The sequence below is a fragment of the Dasypus novemcinctus genome, chromosome 6 (assembly GCF_030445035.2).
Source record: "Dasypus novemcinctus isolate mDasNov1 chromosome 6, mDasNov1.1.hap2, whole genome shotgun sequence".
Classification (NCBI taxonomy): Eukaryota; Metazoa; Chordata; class Mammalia; order Cingulata; family Dasypodidae; genus Dasypus; species Dasypus novemcinctus.
In genome coordinates this window covers 137,060,954-137,079,515 of record NC_080678.1, presented here as the reverse complement: position 1 = coordinate 137,079,515, position 18,562 = coordinate 137,060,954, and the positions used below count along the sequence as shown (strand labels likewise).

The following is an 18,562-nucleotide window of genomic DNA, read 5'->3' as shown; positions in this document are numbered from 1 at the left end:
CTCCTTCCCATTCACAAAGACGGAATCACAGTTGTTGGAAACCTTTGGGGAAGGGGAGAGTCCTGAGATGCATCAGCAGGAAGAAGCCAAACAAAAAATCACAACAATGAGAGTTCATGAGCCACAAGAGCCTAGATTAACTAGACACCAAGACAACCAGAAGAATATGACTCATAGAGAAGCAATTTGTAGGTGCTAATTAGTGGCAGAGACTGATGAATAGACTCTTGAAAAGCCATTTTTTATTACTCATTGCTGACAAGACTATAAACATAATTTAATGGAGTTACATAACCTCTGTCACATTTTTTTGTGTTTTTTCTCCTTTACCTTAACTTTTTTGTGTACTCAACCCTCCAATAATCAAATCCCAGGTGCATCATATTTTATTCTTGTACCATATTTGAAGATACATTAAAGGTGGCCATATGTTACTAAAAAATTTCAATCTATGAAGAAGAGGACCCTTTCTGAAAAATCAAGGTACCTTTGCACCAAATTAAAAATCCTAATAGGCAAAATGCTCATGGAATACAATGGGAACATGGATGTAATTATTTTTGGCCCATTCAACAATTCTGCAGCACAGAAGTGAGTGTGTCGCATCCATCACAGCCTCTGACTCAGCACTCGGCCCTCTCTAATGTGCAGGCACTCATGAGTTAAGGATTAGACAAGTAAAGCCCCCATTTCACTTCCTCTCTCCTGGGCCACTGGGAAAATGTCTTCTGTGTGTCTAGGCTGGGAGGGGAAGGAGGGAGCAGGCAGCACTTCCTGAGCAGAAGACAGAGAATCCCACAATCATCTCACCCAGAATCACACAACTGCAAGGGCCCATCGCCTCCTTTTGCAGATGAGGAAACTGAGGCCCAATGAGCTGACATGAATGGTTCAAGGTTGCACTACTTTTAGAGGTGCAGTTTCAGGCTCAGGATCCTAGCAGGGTTCCTCACCTCAGCAAATGCTCCTCACCTCAGCATCACACAGACCATACTGCAAACCATAAACTCAAGAGATTTTTTCTAGATGCTTCTTTTCCTTACTCAAATTTCTATTCACAGCTTCTAATCCAGAGGCACACAAGTCCAAATGTCTCCCGAACAGTTCAAGAGCAATGTCAGAGTATTAAGATAATCTTGCCAACTCCAGGCTCAAAGAAGAAGCCACCAAATTGTTGGAGACAAATTATCATCCCCCACCCCCCAAAAAAGGCACTTAAATGATGTACATCCATGTGGAAAAAGAAAAGATGAGCCTCCCATCCTTCAACAATTCCATTTTTAACTCAGGAGTTAACTTGAAGTGAAACCAAAGACCAAGCAGAAAATAACTAACAGGACACTTAAAACTCTGCCTGCATGCCCAGTCACAGAGAAGAATCTTGTTGTTTCCACTTTCTGCATCACAAATGTCTTTAGTTATTCAGTGCTCCATTTGGAAGACCTACGGAAGTGGTGTGTCACAGTGAGCTGATCTTACCTGAAGGCCTTTCCACATCCACGATGGTGACCTTCTTGGCATTTGGGCTTAGGTAGACATGACTGGTGCCTACTAGCTATCCAACCACATGTCAGCCCCTCAGCTCCAACACACCCATACACCTTCCTCTTTTCTAAGAGGACTAAGATTTTATTCAGATTTTCCACTGCCCTCCATGTAGCCATGTTCCTCCCAAAGCCAGTCATTATAATTCCACTCCCCGTGTCAGCAACTGGCTTAAGGATGGGCACGTAACACAATTCTGGCTAATGAGGCTTGAGAAGTCTACTGAGAACTCTGGGAAAAGACTCCTGGCTATAAAAAGTGAGGCACAGGAACAGTTGTCCCCCTTCTTCCCCTGGGGGTTGTCACATGGGAAATGATGCCTGGAATTAAGAGAACCAGGCTGACATAGCACAGCAGGACAAAGTGATGGAAGGAACCTGGTCCTGGATGACCTGAATGGGCCACTGGATTAGCCACCCTGGAACTGCCCTACTTTGAGACTTTTCTGTTGTTGTTAAAGCCATTTTGGGCCATGTTTTTATTTTGCTACTTGAATCTAAAGGCACCATGATGTAAGACCTCAACTCCAATGTCATGCCTCTGAAGCCACCCCGAGTCACTCCTAGTAGAAACCTGGCAGCCCCTCAGCTAGTCACCTCCAGCTGCATCACACTGTTTCATTTTATCTTGTTTATCACATGTGCTACTTAGGTACACTGCATTTACGACATCACTATAAACTTACACTATGTTACCTTCACGGTTCTTATTGCTTGTGTCACGACTTCCACTGAAGTAATTACACCAGCTTGCACTGTCTACAGTACGCTGTAGTGTTTACACTGTAGTATTTACCTCACGATACAGAGCACTCTCTGGAGGGTCCTGGTTGCATACTTGTTTCTTATCTCTTCCCCAACCAAAGGTGATCTGCTTGAGAACATGGCCCCTGCCTCCACTTACCTGCTGTCACTGGCTCCCAGCACAGCGTGAGGCACAGAAAGGGAGACTACATCACAGCCGTTTCCTCTGGGCCACATTCAGCCTGTGCCCCACAAGCCCAGAAGGGAAAGGCGGGGATTCAGACACGACCATGTGGTCAGTGGAGCAGGGAAGAGTTAGGGTCATTTTGTGTATCATGAGTGGAGCTGACTTGCCGAAGAAACTAAGAGCCAAACGCTAAGGAAGTTTAGGATTAAGAGCTGATAAATTTGAGACCTGTGGTAGAATGTGGCCTTTTTCCTAGAAATTGAGGTTTCTGTGTCTCACACCATGCTCTGTGTGTGTGTGTGTGTGTTTGTAAAGAGGGAGGGTGATGAGAGGACAAGAAAACAAATCCCACCATTCATCTCAATCATACCTTCGGCACTCTGTGATCCCCAAGAAGAATATCAAAAACCAAGTGCTGTGACTCCTCACAGAAGAAGGGCTGAGAACAGAAGCATGGGGACAGGAAACAGATGATTTTGCCGTGTTCACTTGTGAGCACGTGTGATAGGGCTTGCACATGTCATCCTGGGGCCGACGGCTTTCGAGGTTAGTATTGTACTGTCAAATTACACACTGGCAGCTCCATTACTCTAGAGTAACAGGGGCAAAAAGGTGCTCTCCAGATGCAGGTATGTTTCCGCTGGGGACATCCTTTATTTCATTTTCTAGTTAGAAAAGCAGCACGAGTTTAACCTGTGCAGCAGTAGTCACCCCCGGAGCCTGCCACACCATAGATCCGTCTGTCTGCACTGATTGAAAGCTGACCTGTTTTCCCTCTCCTAGTCTCAGAAATCTGCCTGTCTGGTAGAAAGAAGAAAAGCTAGAGAACCTGATAATACATTTCTCACAAATTCAAACACACACAAACAAAAAATAGTGAAATTCCATGTTCAGACAGGAAAAAGGAATTAAAACTATATAAAGAAAAAAGCCTTTGATATTTAACTGTCATCAGGATCAAGTATTTGTACTGTGTTTGAGACTCAGGAAGACAAAAAATGTGTTTTACCTTGAGTTTTCATACTTTGTAGATATATAAGGGAATGATAGTAGCTAACACCCAGTGAATGCTTACTATGTACCATGCATTGTTTTAAAATTTTATATAGATGGGAACAGGTGTAGCTCAGTGGCTGAGCACCTGCTTCACAAATACGAGGTCCTGGGCTCATTAGCCAGTATCTCCCAAAAAACAAAAAACAGAAATAAAAACTACATAGAGCTGCACCCACTAAATCCTTCAAATCACTCTGTATGTTAAGCTGTTTTGTCCGTACATTCCCAACGAGAAAACTAGCCCAGGAGAGGCTGCTCACACAGGACACACTGCTGGTAGAGGGCAGAGCAGGGATTTGAACTCAGGGCCCTGAATCCAGAATGTTCTCAAGCACTGCTTTACTACTCAATGTATGTTGGACAAAGAGAACACATGCCCTCTACAGTAGTACAGGCTGATTGGGAAGGTAAAGCCCTAAATGCACACTCTGGTTTGTGAATTTATCAGCCTTACTGGAGTATCATTTACATTCAGTAAACTGCATCCATTTAAACTGCACAGTTCAACTGAGTTTTGACAGTGTGTAACCCTTGAAAGCACCTCCTTAATCCAAATAGCACTTTGCCTCCATCCCAAAAGATCACTGGGTGTCTTTTCAGTCCATCCTTCCCTCTGCCCTGGCCAGGACAACCACTGACATGCTTTCTGCTACAACAGATTATGGTCTGCAATTCTGGAATCCCACCTAAACTCAATCTCAGGGTGCACTTTCAGGTCTGGCTTCCTTCACCAGCATGGTGGCATGAAGATTCGTCCACATTGTGGTGTGGATCAGTAGATGCTCCAGCCCTTCTCTTGGTCTCTCCCACCCAGAACAATGGAGGAGTCTCGACAGCAATTTAACCTGCAAATGCAGGTCCTCTCAGGGCCAAGGCCCCGAATCAGGAGAAATACCCTGTGCTGGTCACTTCTTTCAAGTTTGAATCCCTCTAAAATATTCCTGGTTTTGTTCACTCTCCAGAGTGTTTTATCCTGAGTTCATAGGTGACATCTGTGAAGAGCGTTTTTGGGCATTTACACTTCCGTAATGGAAGCATAAGTCGCCACCACATTTTTCCAAGTAGACCCCCAAGATCAGAAGAGGAGCCAGGAACGGCAGCATGGGGCCACAGACTGGGGCCTCATGCCCACTCTTCCCATCCCCATGTCTGAGTGGGTCACTCCCCATGTCTCTGGTTCAGATGCCACATCTGGGAGCCTCAGTTGACCTAAACTTTCCAGCTCTGGCACTCCGCCATCTAACACATTTGGAGGATTCAGAGGCTGAGCTCAAAGGCCCAGTGTGTGCTGGCACAAGGCAACCTTTCTCTGTCTTAGCTCCCTCAGCTGTAAGAGGAATCATTCATTCATTAAACACATATTTCTTTAATGCCAGCTGAGACTGCAGAATGGCCCTAGGTGTTAGGGATTGAGTGAGGAACACCAGAGCCCCTGTGTCCATGGAACAGACGGTCTAAAGGGGAGACAGGCAGGCTCTAAAGACACAAGTCGGCATATTGTAAACAATCAGATGGTGAGAAGGTTTAGAAAGAAAAACAAAGCCATGTAATAGAACAGGCAGTGGCGGAGGACACTACTGCTGTGAAAACGAGAGGTGCCACCCAAGTGGAGACCTGAACAAGGGAGGAGGTGAACATAGAAGAAATGCAGAAACATTCAAAGTGGAGGAAACAGGACGTGCAGAAGCCCTGACACAGGACCGTCCTTGCCACTTTCAAGGGCCAAGAGGGAGGGCAGATGGGCTGCAGGCACGTGGTAGGCGTGGGGCTCCCACCCACTGCCATGGAGGCTCTGGAGTCTGCACCCGCGGCAGGGAGGCCCCGGGCCATGCTGCATCCGCACTGCTCCCAAGCTATGTGCTCCCAAGTGAGCAGGAGGGTCGGGGCTGTTGGTCCGGCATGGAAATTTCCTACCTGATTTGGAGATTATTTTTCTTATTCTTTGATGTACCGCCTGTGAAATCATTCTTCAGTCTCTACCATCCTCCAGATCAGATTGCTAATCAAGAAGGATTTTTTATTTGCTGCTTCTCAGGGGAGACTTTTCCAGGGGCTGCCTTGTGTCACCATGTTGATGACATCACTACCATTCTCTGTAGAGCCCACTCCAATCAGGTGTTCGCCTCTGCTATTCCATTAATTCCCCTTTGTCAAGGTCACCAGGGTCTTCCAAGCCGCCCTTTCCAACAGTCGACTTTCAGTCCTCACCTCCCTTCTCAGCAGCATTTAGTAGTCAGCCACTCTCCTGAAATACCTTTATCACTGGTCCTCTGTCTTGTGGCTTTCTTTCCACTAACAAATGGTCCCATGTTCTCAGTGTCTGTTTCTGGATTCTTTTACTCACTGCTCTCAGTGCTGGCCAAGTTCAAACTTAAACTTGGTCTCCTACTCAGTCTCGTGGCTTTAAATATTGATTCTAGGATAGCATAATCCAAACTTATTTCTTTACCTTGAACTTCTTTATATGAACTCCGTATGTGTGTATCCAACTTCTTAGTTAACATCTTTATTTGGATATACAATAAGCATTTCAAATTGAACATTTCTTAACTTGAACTCTTTATTCTTTCTCTTCACCAAACCTGCTGTTCCTACAGCTTTCCCTTATCTCAGCTATGGTGGCTTCAGACTTCTGGTTGCTCAGGTCAAAAATTGAGAAGTCACCCATGAATTTCCCTTCTCTCTCACATCCAGTGACCAATGGAATTGCACTGAGAGTTCAGAAATAGACCCTCACATCTACGGTTAACGGATTTTTGACAAGGCTGCCAAGTCTACTCAACTGGGAAAAAAACTCTCTTCAACAAACAGTGCTGGGAGAACTAGAAATCCTTATGTAACACAATGAAGACCCCGATCTCACACCATATACAAAAATTAACTCAAAACAGATCAAATACCTAAATATAAGAGCCACAACCATAAAACTCCTAGAAGAAAACACAAGGAAGCATCTTTAGGACCTCATGTTGTATAATGATTTCTTAGACTTTATACCCAAAGCAAAACTATAAATGAAAAATTAGATAAATGGGACCTCCCATTACAAACTTTTGTGCATCAAAGTACTTTATCATGAATGTGAAAAGACCACATATTTAGTAGGAGAAAATATGTGGAAACTGCATATCTGATAAGGGTTCAATATCCAGAACTTACATACAGAGATAGTACAACTCTACAACAAAAACACAAACAACCCAATTTAAAAATGGGCAAAAGACTTGAACAGACATTTCTCCAAAGAGGATACACAAATGGCTAAAAAGCACATGAAAAGGTATTCAACACCATTTCCTATTAGGGAAATGCAAATGAAAACCACAATGAGATGAAATTTCACACCCACTAGAATGGCTACTATTTTTTAAAAAAACAGAAAATAACAAGCACTGGAGAAGACGTGGAGAAAAAGGAACAGTCATCAATTGCTGGTGGCAGGGTAAAATGGTACAGCACACTGTGGAAGACAGTTTGGCAGTTCCTCAGAAAGCTGAGTAGAGAATTACCACATGACCCGACCATCCGGCTACTAGGTATATCCAGAAAAACTGAAAGCAGGGACATGAACAGATATTTGCACACCAAAGTTCATAGTGGCACTATTCACGAATGCCAAAAGATGGAAGCAATCCAAGTGTCTGTTCACCAGTGAATGGATAAACAAAACATGTTACATACATATAACGGAATATTATTCGGCCAGGAAAAGGAACCGAGTTCTGATCTATTGACAACATGGATGAACCATCACGTTGACTGAAATAAGCCAAACACAAAAAGACAAATACTATATGCTCTCACTAATAATCAGAATAAGGAAATTCATAAAGGTAGAATCTAGAAACAGGTTACTGGGGGCTGCACTGGGGGTAGGAAATGGGGAGTTAATGCTTAATTTGTATATAATTTCTATTTGGGTTGATGGTAATGTTTTGGAAATGGAAGGTGGTGACAGTAACACAACATTCTGGGTATAATTAATAGCACTGTATTTTATGCATGAATGTGGTTAAATGGGGAAGTTTTAGGGCATATATATGTTCCTAGAATGAAAATTAAAAGATTAAATATAGGACTGTACAATACAGCCCATATAAACAATGGGCTACAGTTAATATTACACTTATAAAAATATCCTTTCATGAATTGTAACAAATGTACCACACTAATGCAAGGTATTAATAATAGGGGTATGGGGTAAATGGAACTCTGTATTTTTCACATGATTTTTCTGTAAACCTTCTGTAAGCCTTCTCCAGTTTAAAAATTAAATAAAGGTAAAAAGAGAATGAGAGATGGGGAGATACAGATAACACAGGCAGCTTTTACAGGTAGATTTCCTGGAAAGGGGGGCAGAGAAATGAGAGAACAAATGATGATAGCTGCTGGAAAAGGTTGTCATAGGTGTTAAACGAGAGGACCTTCAAAAATCACTTAGCATATGCCAGCACATGGTGAGTACTCAAAAATAACACCTCTTAACTAAGATCACTCACAATGATCAGAAAACTAAGTAAATACAGCTGCCAAACAGGATGCCACCAGATCTGATGGCACTGGCCACACACTGGTACAGCAGTCAGGGAGCAAGTGTTTTTCCATGCTGATCATATGTCCCGTTTTTCTGTGCTAAGAAAACACAGGTTTACTCAGATAGTTTTCAGCTGGAATGGTTGTCTTACTCGGCCAGGGCTGCTATAATACAATAGCACAGACTGTTGGCTAAATCAGCAGGAAAGCGCTGCTCACAGCGTCTGAAATCAAGGTGTCTGCAGGCCAGGCCTGCTCCGAGGTCTGCTGGCAGCCTCCTGGCAGGTGGTCTCTGCCGTCATCATGTGGCCATCTGTCTCCCTCTGTCCTGGGGCTTCCACCTCTGTGCCCAGATTTCCTGCTTATCAGGACTCTGGTCACAGGGCTTAAGGCCCACCCTGGTTCAGTTTGCCTCATCTTAAGATCTGTGCCCATCTTGCTGGTCAAGTCTCCGTAATGAAGCTGGGCATCAGATTCACAGATAACCCCCAGCCATTTGTCCTCTAACTGCTTTGTGATTCCAAGTGTCTCCTATGAGGGATTTTGGTTTTCTGAGGTTGAAAATAAAATGAATTTCTAGGCTCTGAGCTCCCTAAAGACTGCAAGAGCAGAAGGACCGAAAGTGTGGAGGAGATTTTAAATTCCCAAGTGGGCTTTGATCATTTAGCTATAGTTAGTCACCAGGCGCTTAGCCGCTCTGCAGCTCCAGCGTGCCCTGACACAGGCTCTGAGTGCTGGCTTTCCTCCTGAGAAAGGGAGACCAGGGCAAGTCTGGGTCCCCTTCAGCTATGGGAGTCCCTCCCTCCCTCCCTCTCAGTATTACTCAGTATTTGACTCTTTTCACAGGGACGGTCTCAGGTCAAGCACCAGTTCCTTCCAAGAGGCCTTCCTATCCAAAGATCCCCTCGGTCACACCCAATCCTGACACTCTTTTTTTTCCTTTACAGAATTGCCAAGGTCTGAGATGGTCCTGTTTCATCTGCTGGCTTACCTATTTATTGTCCGTTTCTGCCCTGACAGCGAGGGCTTCCTCTCTCTTGTTGTCTGCTGTACCCCAGGGCCTGGCACCTGGTACCACTCAAGATGTATGTGCTAACAGTTTAGCCGCCTCGTTCCCCATTCACCCAGCAGGCAGTGTATCATGAGCATCACAAGGTCCCTGATTTTCCAATGATGTTGACTGGAGATGGTGACCTAGCCACTGCTTATCACAAAAGGGGAGCCCCGTGTTTCCTTCCAGCCACCGCTCAACAGGGGGTTCCCCAGCTGCCCTGTCACCCCAGCAGCCTTCAGGATTCTGGAGAGCACTTGGGGAGTTCTCTATTGCTTCCACTTCCGCGCCATTGCAGGGACGAGGCCAGTGTGCGGAGACAAGGGGCACATCCACAACGATGTCACACTGACGCAGAAGCCTTCCCCTCCTTCTCACAAGAGCATGCCGCTTTTCCTTTGAAGTAGACTCCTTCGACCACCCCTGATGCCACCACTGGGGTGGGAAGAGAGTACTGGCCACACAGGGAATTCTTTTCTGATGGTGCAGAGATTGGGGGTGGGTAGGTGACTCAAAGTGGAATGAATGAGTCTCGGTACCCGGACTTTGTTGAAATTGCTGAGACAAGACGTTCTCTTTCTATTGGGAGGTTGACAGGTCACGAGCTCGAAGCTTCTGATGGCCATGGTGCCACCATAAGAGTGAGCCTGAAGAGAATCAAGTAAAAGGAAAGCAAATCTGAGAGGCACAGAGACATGGTCCTGACCATGCTGTGGAGGCACCTGGATCCAGCTGCACCTGAGCTGGTTTAGTTTCCGCCTACACCAGGCAGTGATTTTCTATTAAACCAGTTTGAACCTAATATATGCTACTTCATTGAAAAAAAATAGTGCTACCTCACTTGGACAGAACAGCCCTGTGTTCGTGGTGATGAAATTCACTCAGGTTAAAAATTAGATAAGAATCTCTAGACAGAGCAGTGCCCATCCCCAAGGGTTCCCAGAGGAAGCTAAGCTGTCACTGGCCAGACGCCATCCATCTGAGCCCTAAGCTTCTACCCCTTCCCACTGACAAACAAGCATTAAAATGCCACTTGCATAACTGTGTGTTTCTAGAACATTACTGAACTATACTTAATAAAACTGTTTGCCTATGAGCAAGAAATGGAACCTGAGTCTTAGCTTCTAATATCATCTGGCCTTCACCTGGCTCAAATCCATCATTTACATATAAAATACATGTCTTTTCTTTTTTTCAATTATCTACACAAAATTCTACCAGAGTTCAATCACACTTTAAATGGCAATTGTTTCTAGAGTTAAAAACTAAGGTAATAGTTATATTCAAACAAAATTATACTTGAAAATCTCTTAAATTATCCTTAAGGCATGGTATGCATGGTTTGGAATATAAAAATATGTATAAGATTATGCAAGTATAAGCAGTAATATATATAGTCATGTGAGGCGTAACTGCACAGAGGGACAGTATTTAGAAATTATTCAATTCTTACTTTCTGCTCAGAACATTTGAACAAATTTATAGAATTCCAGTTAGTTCCTCCTGATTTGTGTCATCATTCATCTCTTCCTTAACATTTTTCAGTTCCTCTAACACTGCATTAGTCAAGGGTTTCTGGTTGCCCTCAATATATTCTTCAAAGTCTTACCAAAGGGAAGAGGTCAGTGAAGCCACACAGCCCCACCCACTTTCCTAGACACCAGAACAATAAATCTCCCTTCTGGGACAATGGTTGGGAAAGCCTTACAATAACACACACGCTTTACCCCACAGGGTACACTAATATGTGCCAACTTAGGCCACTCGAGGCAGGGTAACTGACATAACCAGACTGAAGGATGTCAGTTCTACCTATAAGGAGATGAATGCATGCAAATACACATATATAATTTATTTTTGGACAAATGCACAGTTGACTTTTCAACCGTGAAATGTCCATGAGATACAGCCTTTGGGCCCCTCTGAACACAAAAGCAAACATAGGATCCACTGTCAACGATACAGGATGCTTACATGTTTGTAAAGACCATTATAAAGGGAATTTGCCAAATCAAATCATTCTCCTAGAAAGTTCTAGAAAAGCCACAGCCCTGGCCTGAGGAGCCTTCTGTCCGCCTTTCTATCTTCACGCACTAAGACCTGCTACTTGGACGCTTCCTCCTCTGTCCCCTCCTGGCCTGTAATGCGAATCCTTTGGGGACAAGTGCGCCTGACTAGGTTTCCCGTGGCCCGGGGTAGAGGTGCGGGGCTGCACAGGGAGACTGAGGACCAAACAAATGAGGGCGCCTGGGGGCTGCAGGGCCGTCCAGCCAGTCACTGCAGGCCCCGCGGGCCCTCCCCCACCGGCCCCCCCCAGCCCGGGACCTCCCGAGGCCCTGGCCGCCCTGACGGCCACGCGCTCTGAGGGACGCGGCCTCAGGGCAGTGGGTCCCCAGCGACCTCGTGCACGGCGCCGGCCTCCGGCGCTGGACCTCGGCCGCCACATGCCCCTTCTCCTTGGCAGGCCCAGCGCTCGGCCTGGGACGGACGGACGGTCCAGGCCTCCCGGCCAGGGCGGAGCCAGGGCAGCGTGGGCAGAGGGACCACTGCGCCCCCTCCCGCCTCGCCCCACACCCGGCACCTCCGTGAGGAGCCCGACGTCCTGGGCCGAGGGCCACCGCCGGGACTGCAGGATCTGCGCCCCCGTCGTGGGGAGGCAGCCCAGGACACGGCCCCCGGAAGGCGCAGAGTTCACGGCGAGTCTGAGGTTAGACCCAGGCCGGGCTGGGCGGGCGACATCATGTGCCGGGCCCTGGGATGGGCCCCGAAGACCCAAAGTGAGCAGAGGGGAGGCGGCCCGGGTGTGGACGGAGGTGGGCTCCAGGCGGGAGCAGCCAGGCCTCCCCGGCGCCCACCTGGGGCCAGGCCCGCTGGCTGCCGTCGGCCCCCTGACCCTAGAGGGGCTGCGGCTGGCCCTGAGTGACCGCGCCTGGAGCAGCCCCTCGCCACGGGCTCCCTGGCACCCCTCCCTCCGGGCCCCCATTAGGTGGCACCAGTGCAGGGCACAGGCGATTTCCCGAGACTCTGTGTGCTGGGCCAGCCCGACAGGAGAGACAGGAAGTGCGGGGCCTCTGTCCCTCGGGGCGGAAGCCCTGACTGAGACAGCAACACGGCTTGCTTCTGCCTTTGCAGACAAGGGCTCTCAAGAAAGCCCCTCACCGAGAGCACCCCTGGCAACCCAGGGCCAAGTTCATTGCTGGGTACAAAGTTTAGCACACGCTTATCTGTGGGATGTGTTCACTTTAGCATTTTCTCCCTTGACACTGGGAGAACTAAAAAGCACCACAGCACTTGCTAGTTTAGGAAAAGATGCAGGATTCCGGTTCGCACGTGGTGCCCCAAAAGGGATTAAGACTCCTTGAGGTGGTGAAGGCTCAGCTCATGGGGCACCCAGCCCCTCACCCAGCTCCAGCCGCAAACACGGAGCCTGCGGGAATGGCTGGTAATGAGCTCCCGGGCCCAGGTGCTGGAGCCGCGGCTTAGGGGTTCAGGGTTTGCATATAAATGAGCCACATAAAAGAAAAGCATTTTGGCAGGAAAAGCATATTCTCAGGGGGAAGAGAAAGAGAGATCTGCAGGGTGCATGTTTTCCAAACTTATTTTGAAACTACTTATGAAAATTTCTTTCAGAAAAGAAACTTCTATAAAAGAAAGCTGTGAGCTGCACACCCAAGGTGAAAAATCAGTAGCTGAGAGTTGCCTTCTGAGACTCCAGGAAAAGGGGCTGTAAATACAAAGGGGGGCCTTTCTCCCACCTGCTCTGGACCCCGAAAGTCGAGGCAAGGGCTCTGAAAGGCCCAAGCTAAAACTCCTGGCAAAGGCAGATCCGTGCCCTGCTGCCACGAGAAGTGTTTACGTCCACACTCACGCTGTCAGTGAAGGGCCCCAACGAGGGACCCCAAGTCCCAGGACGCGGCCAGGCTGGGCCAGATGCAGGGAAGGCGGGAGCCCCAGCGCCTCGGCCACATGGAGGGGCCGGGGAACCCGCCTGCGATCAGCTCCAGGCCTGTCCAGCAGGGCGGGGCCGGCGCAGTCCCTGGCTCTAAACTCTGCTTCTGGACGGCTGGGAAGTGGCCCCCCGTGGTGAAATCCTCGTGGGTCTTACTTTAAGTGCTGATTTGAGAAAACCTCTATTTCCACTGGCAATCAATGACAATCTATTGTATCTAATAAACATTTCTAGTACTTTATATAATGTAGCTAATCTTATCTGTTTGTCACAGAATTCAGTTATGTGTGCAACTGACCCCTAACTTTTCAGCACCACTGTCCTGGGGTACACTGCAAGAGCTGCTGGTGGGGGTTGACTCCACAACCAAGTCCCTGCTGGGGCCAGGAGGTAACGTGAACCAGGAAGGTGGGTGCTGCGTGACTGGGAAAAGCAGGGGCTGCAGCAAACACCCCACTTAAAGGGGCAGCCGCTCCTCGGCCGAGCCTGCCCGGCCACGTGGATGCCAGGACAGTGGACACAGACCTTCTGGCTTTTCAAGAGAAACAGGGAATCCAGATTCTGGTGACCACTACTGATATGTCAATACTGGCATCTAACTACATGTGTTTTCACTTACAGGCTGGACAGAGCTTGTCTTTGCTCCCAGGCCTGTCCTTTTAGGGCCTCTGGCCTAAGGACCTCCTGACGTATGTGATCTGGCCCCACTGGAAAGGAAGGGAAGTGCCTTTTTACTCCTCCAGAATAACAGGTTCATTAGCATCGTGCTTTCCATCCTTATTAAAAACTCTCGCTGGCTCCCTAGGCTCTACCAGGCACAGAGGCAGGTTCATCTCACCTGCCCGCGCCCATCAATGCCAGGAGGCTGCTCAGTGCTGGGGGGAATGAGGGCTCACGCAGGAAGGCGTGCTGGGCTTGCCTGTGATGGCCACCACGGGACAGGTGACGCAAATGGCTCTCTGGGCCATCCTGGCCCATAAATTAGGCCCCCATTCCTTAGCATGGTTTGAAGGTCGTCACATCCCAGTCGCCCTCTCGAGCTCAGGCCCTGCCCGTCCTCCCACCTGCACGCACCTTAACCTATCCCACCAGCCACACGGAGAGAGGCCGCACTCCTTACCCCACCCACTCACCTGCCCCTGCTCCTTCATACTTCCAGGCTCCCTGCTATGGCTGACATGCCTCTGCCACTTGTTTGCCTGGTGAACTCCTATGCATCCCTCAACACACAGCTCAAACACCCCTTCCCCTGTGAAGTCTTTCCTGTCTCCCCAGCCACAGCTCTCCTACACCCCATTCCACACTGCACCCATTTACTGGAGCTTTTTTCAAACTGTATCAGGGCTCCCCTAATATGGCATGAGACATTCAAGGTCTTAATTATCTAGTCCCAGCACCTGACACTACAACAGTATATGGAATAACAGAATTAAAATTAATTTATTAATATACCTTTAACTTTCTGTGAAACAAAAGGTTGAATTAAGGACATCTCTTGGGCCAAGACTCCCAAAATTCGTGTGGCACTCTCATGATTGCTGCCATATCGTCCTTTCAAAAATTACTTAAACTTTTGATGAATTACTGAAGTAACAGCACAGCAGGTACTCTGAAATGAGAATATGAGAAACTCCAGAGGTGGCTGATAACCATCGGCTCTCTCCTCACTGCCATACACTGGTAACAGGTGTTCAATTTCACAGGCACAATGCTGCAGTACCTCCAACCTAAGCAGTCTGGGTGCAGCTGATAACTGCACTCTGCCCACTCATAGCTGCCCCAACAACATTACCTGCAAAACTGTGGATTTTATTTTCTAGTACACTAATATAAATATATATTAAAAAATTTTAAAAAAAAAAGGTTTGTCTCTGTTCCACCAAACCCCATTTTTCAGACCACCAGAGGTACATGAGCCTTACTAGAGAAAGGCTTAAGCAAGAGACATTGCTCTTGAAAGCACATGGCATGCCCCACTAAAAGGCTCTGTTGACCCATCCACAGATGATTTAGAAATCTCATTTGAAGATGTGGTTAAGGTATCCATCTTATGAAGGGCTACCAAACACAAGTCCCAGGAAGACAGCATCTCCTCCTCACCCAACACCAGCCCTGTAACCTGGAAGAAGAGCCCACAGACAGTTCTTCATTCTAAACCCCAGCTGGAAACTCCCAGTGTGGAGAGTGCTTGTTTTGAACAATTGCAGGCTTCTAGGCCACCCCTTTCTTCCGCAAATGGAATTAGTTACCGAGTCTACCTGTCTTGCAACAAGATACAACCCAACATCACAATAAGAGTATTTTTAAAATATCTGATCTCCCCGTCTAGTAGCACTCTTCAAAACGGGCCACAAATCCTGCCTGCCAAAAAGGAGGTCCACGTCTCATTAAATGCTGCAGTGGGCTGGTTGCTGGTGCCCCTGGAGGTCTGGGAAAGGCCACAGAGCCCACACAGCAGGGCTTTCCTGGGGAGCTGGGTGCAGGTCCTCTGCCTGGTTGCTGTGCTCAGGGACTCTGGATGCCAACAGGCTGCCAGCTGTGACCCAGCAGGACCACATTTAGCCAATTCATCACCAGCCAAAGGAACTCTCCAGCCCAGAGAAAGGAGAGTCTAAAGTTCTCCCAAAGGAACTCACTTTATTTGGAAGAGAGTATGTGGAAATTCGGGCCTCAGGACATTACCAAAAATAATGGAGATTTTGGTGGTAATAATTAAGAGGGGAATGGTAGTCAGGAGAGCTACAAGCTAAACTGTAGGCCAGTTTTCCAGAGAGAACTAGGTAAAAACAACTAAGAATAGCCCTACTAAGGTCAGGACAAACTCGAAATACTAGCTACAAAAACCATTATGCAAAGGGACCCAACTTTAATACAGCAGACCATGGAAAAATGTATGTCCACGCAATGTTAGAATCATCAGTGGGAAATTAGTGGGGCCTAACAGCTGGGTGGGATGCCAATGAAGACAGCTAAGCAGAGGGACCAAGGAAAGAGTCAAAGAGAGCCCTGATAAAACCACCGTCTCCCCAGAAAGGCTTCACACTGCAGGAGAAACAGGCATTAATGAAAGAGTCCATGTGGTCACTAAATAAACAGGCCAGCAAAAACAACAATGAAAAGCCCTAAGGGTAGGGGTCTGTACCCAGAGGTACAGGATATTATCTAAAATATCAACTTTTGAGCAAAAAAAAAAACATTTTAAGACATGAAAATACAGAGGAAAATGCTATCTATATAAAGGGAAAACAGAGGTAACTGAAACTGCCTATGAAAGGGCCAGATGTTGAATTTAACAAAGACTTAAAAGCTGTCACATGCATGTTGAAAGAACTAGAAAAAACAATGATTAAAGCAATAAAGGAAAGTTTGATGACAATGCTCCTCAAATAGAGAATATCAATAAAGAAGTAGTAATTATCAAAAAATATCAACTGGAAATCCTGGAGTTGAAAAGTGTAAGAATTGAAATGAAAAATTCACTACAGGACATATGGCACAGGCTGGGGCACTGACAAGCAGAGTTTGGTTGCACGGAGACTGCAATCAAGGATTCTGCATTGAAATGCAGCAGGATTTAGGGAGTTTTCCCACTGTTCACAGCAGTGCAGGTAAAATTAGTGTTTGTGAGTTCCTAGACTGCCAAGGAATTCCTCGAGGTGAGACCTTCAGAGCTCAGCAAAGAAGTTAGGATTTCTAAAGAGGAAGCCTTAGAAACTCTACATATCATGTCTCTTAAATATGCCAAGATATGCTGGTACATCTGAGACAGGCAAGGAGCGTACAGCACTGGAACTTCTTGAGCAGGAGCATACCAAGGGCTTCTGTTCAGCACTATATAATGACCTTCTGTTCAGCACTATATAATGTTCTTGGGAGGGGAGTACCCTTAGCCAAAACAGAAATCTCTGGTGCACCTGATATTGGGAAAGCATAATTACGTATGCAGTTGGCAGCAGATGAGCAGATACCAGAGTGTTTTGGAGGAGTGGCAGGTGAAGCAGTTTTTATTGATACAGAGGGAAGTTTTACAGTGGACAGAGTGGTAGTCCTTGCTGCTGCCTGCATTCAGCACCTTCACCTTATAGCAGGAACACATGTGGGAGAGGAGCACCGAAAACTGGAGGATTTCACTCCTGAAAAGATTTTTTCCCCATATTTGTCATTTACATTGGCATGATTACACAGGACTTTTGGCACAAATTTATTTCCTTCCCGGCTTCATTTCAGAACACTCAAAGGTTTGATTAGTGCAGGTTCTTAACCATTTTTTGTTCCATGGACCCCTTTGCCAGTCAGGTGAAAACCACCAACCCCTTACTAAGCCCACACTACACCGCATATTAGTTAATAAACATACCACACCTTGGGAAACGGACTTTGGCCCAGTGGTTAGGGCGTCTGTCTACCACATGGGAGGTCCGCGGTTCAAGCCCCGGGCCTCCTTGACCCATGTGGAGCTCGCCCATGCGCAGTGCTGATGCGCGCAAGGAGTGCCGTGCTACACAGGGGTGTCCCCCGCGTAGGGGAGCCCCACGCGCAAGGAATGCACCCATAAGGAGAGCCGCCCAGCGCGAAGGAGGGAGCAGCCTGCGGAGGAATGGCACCGCCCACACTTCCCGTGCCGATAACGACAACAGAAGCGGACAAAGAAACAAGACACAGCAAAAAGACACAGAAAACAGACAACCGGGGGAGGGGAGGGGAATTAAATAAATAAAAATAAATCTTAAAAAAAAATAAAAAATAAAAAAATAAATAAACATACCTTACCTGCACCAACACGTCCCCACAAGAATAATGTTTTCCTGAATTTCAATTCAAGCTCATGGACCCCTGGTTAAGAACCCCCAAATCAGTAAGTACTCCTCTTCCATTATGTCATGACCTAGATGATCTATCACTTCATACTCAGTAACTAAATAGCCTAGCCCAGGAAATGATCAGTCTTGCAAAGAACCACAGATTAGCTGTAATTTTTACCAATCAAATGACAACCAAGTTTGATGGAAGTCAGGCCTCACTGGTTCCTGCTTTAGTTTTAGGGATTTAGAGATGCTGTTGTTGCTACTGAATGTTCATTGCCAGCAGAATGAATTTCTGGAAATGGTCACAAGAATCAGAAGAATAGAAACCCAAAGGCTAATCTCAAAGTATGCAAATATGCTGATGCTTTGACATCCAATGTGCACAAGCAGGAGATGTGTTACTTTAAAATATAAAGGCATACTAAGGCATGAGTGAATGAGAAATATACTGAAGTGAATGGGAAAAACAATTAAGAAATCTGATTCTCTGAACAAGTTCTTTTAAAGCACTGTTCTACTATTTTGTTCTGTTTTCATTTTCTGTAGCGTTTAGTAGAGATGATATAGGTATTGTGATTCACCCAAGTGGAGAGCTGATCTCATGTGGCCAATCTGAATTTATCATTCAGAATGGCCCCCTTCTTTGACAACTGCCCAGAAAATATTTTGTTCTCTGTTTGAAATGTAACTTTG

The 18,562-nt window shown here is 46.6% G+C and overlaps 1 pseudogene; it reads left to right on the top strand.

Moving 5' to 3' along the window:
- Positions 1-13,988: 13,988 nt before the first annotated feature.
- LOC101437784 (DNA repair protein RAD51 homolog 3 pseudogene) lies at positions 13,989-18,114 on the top strand (annotated as a pseudogene).
- The last annotated feature ends 448 nt before the right edge of the window (positions 18,115-18,562 follow it).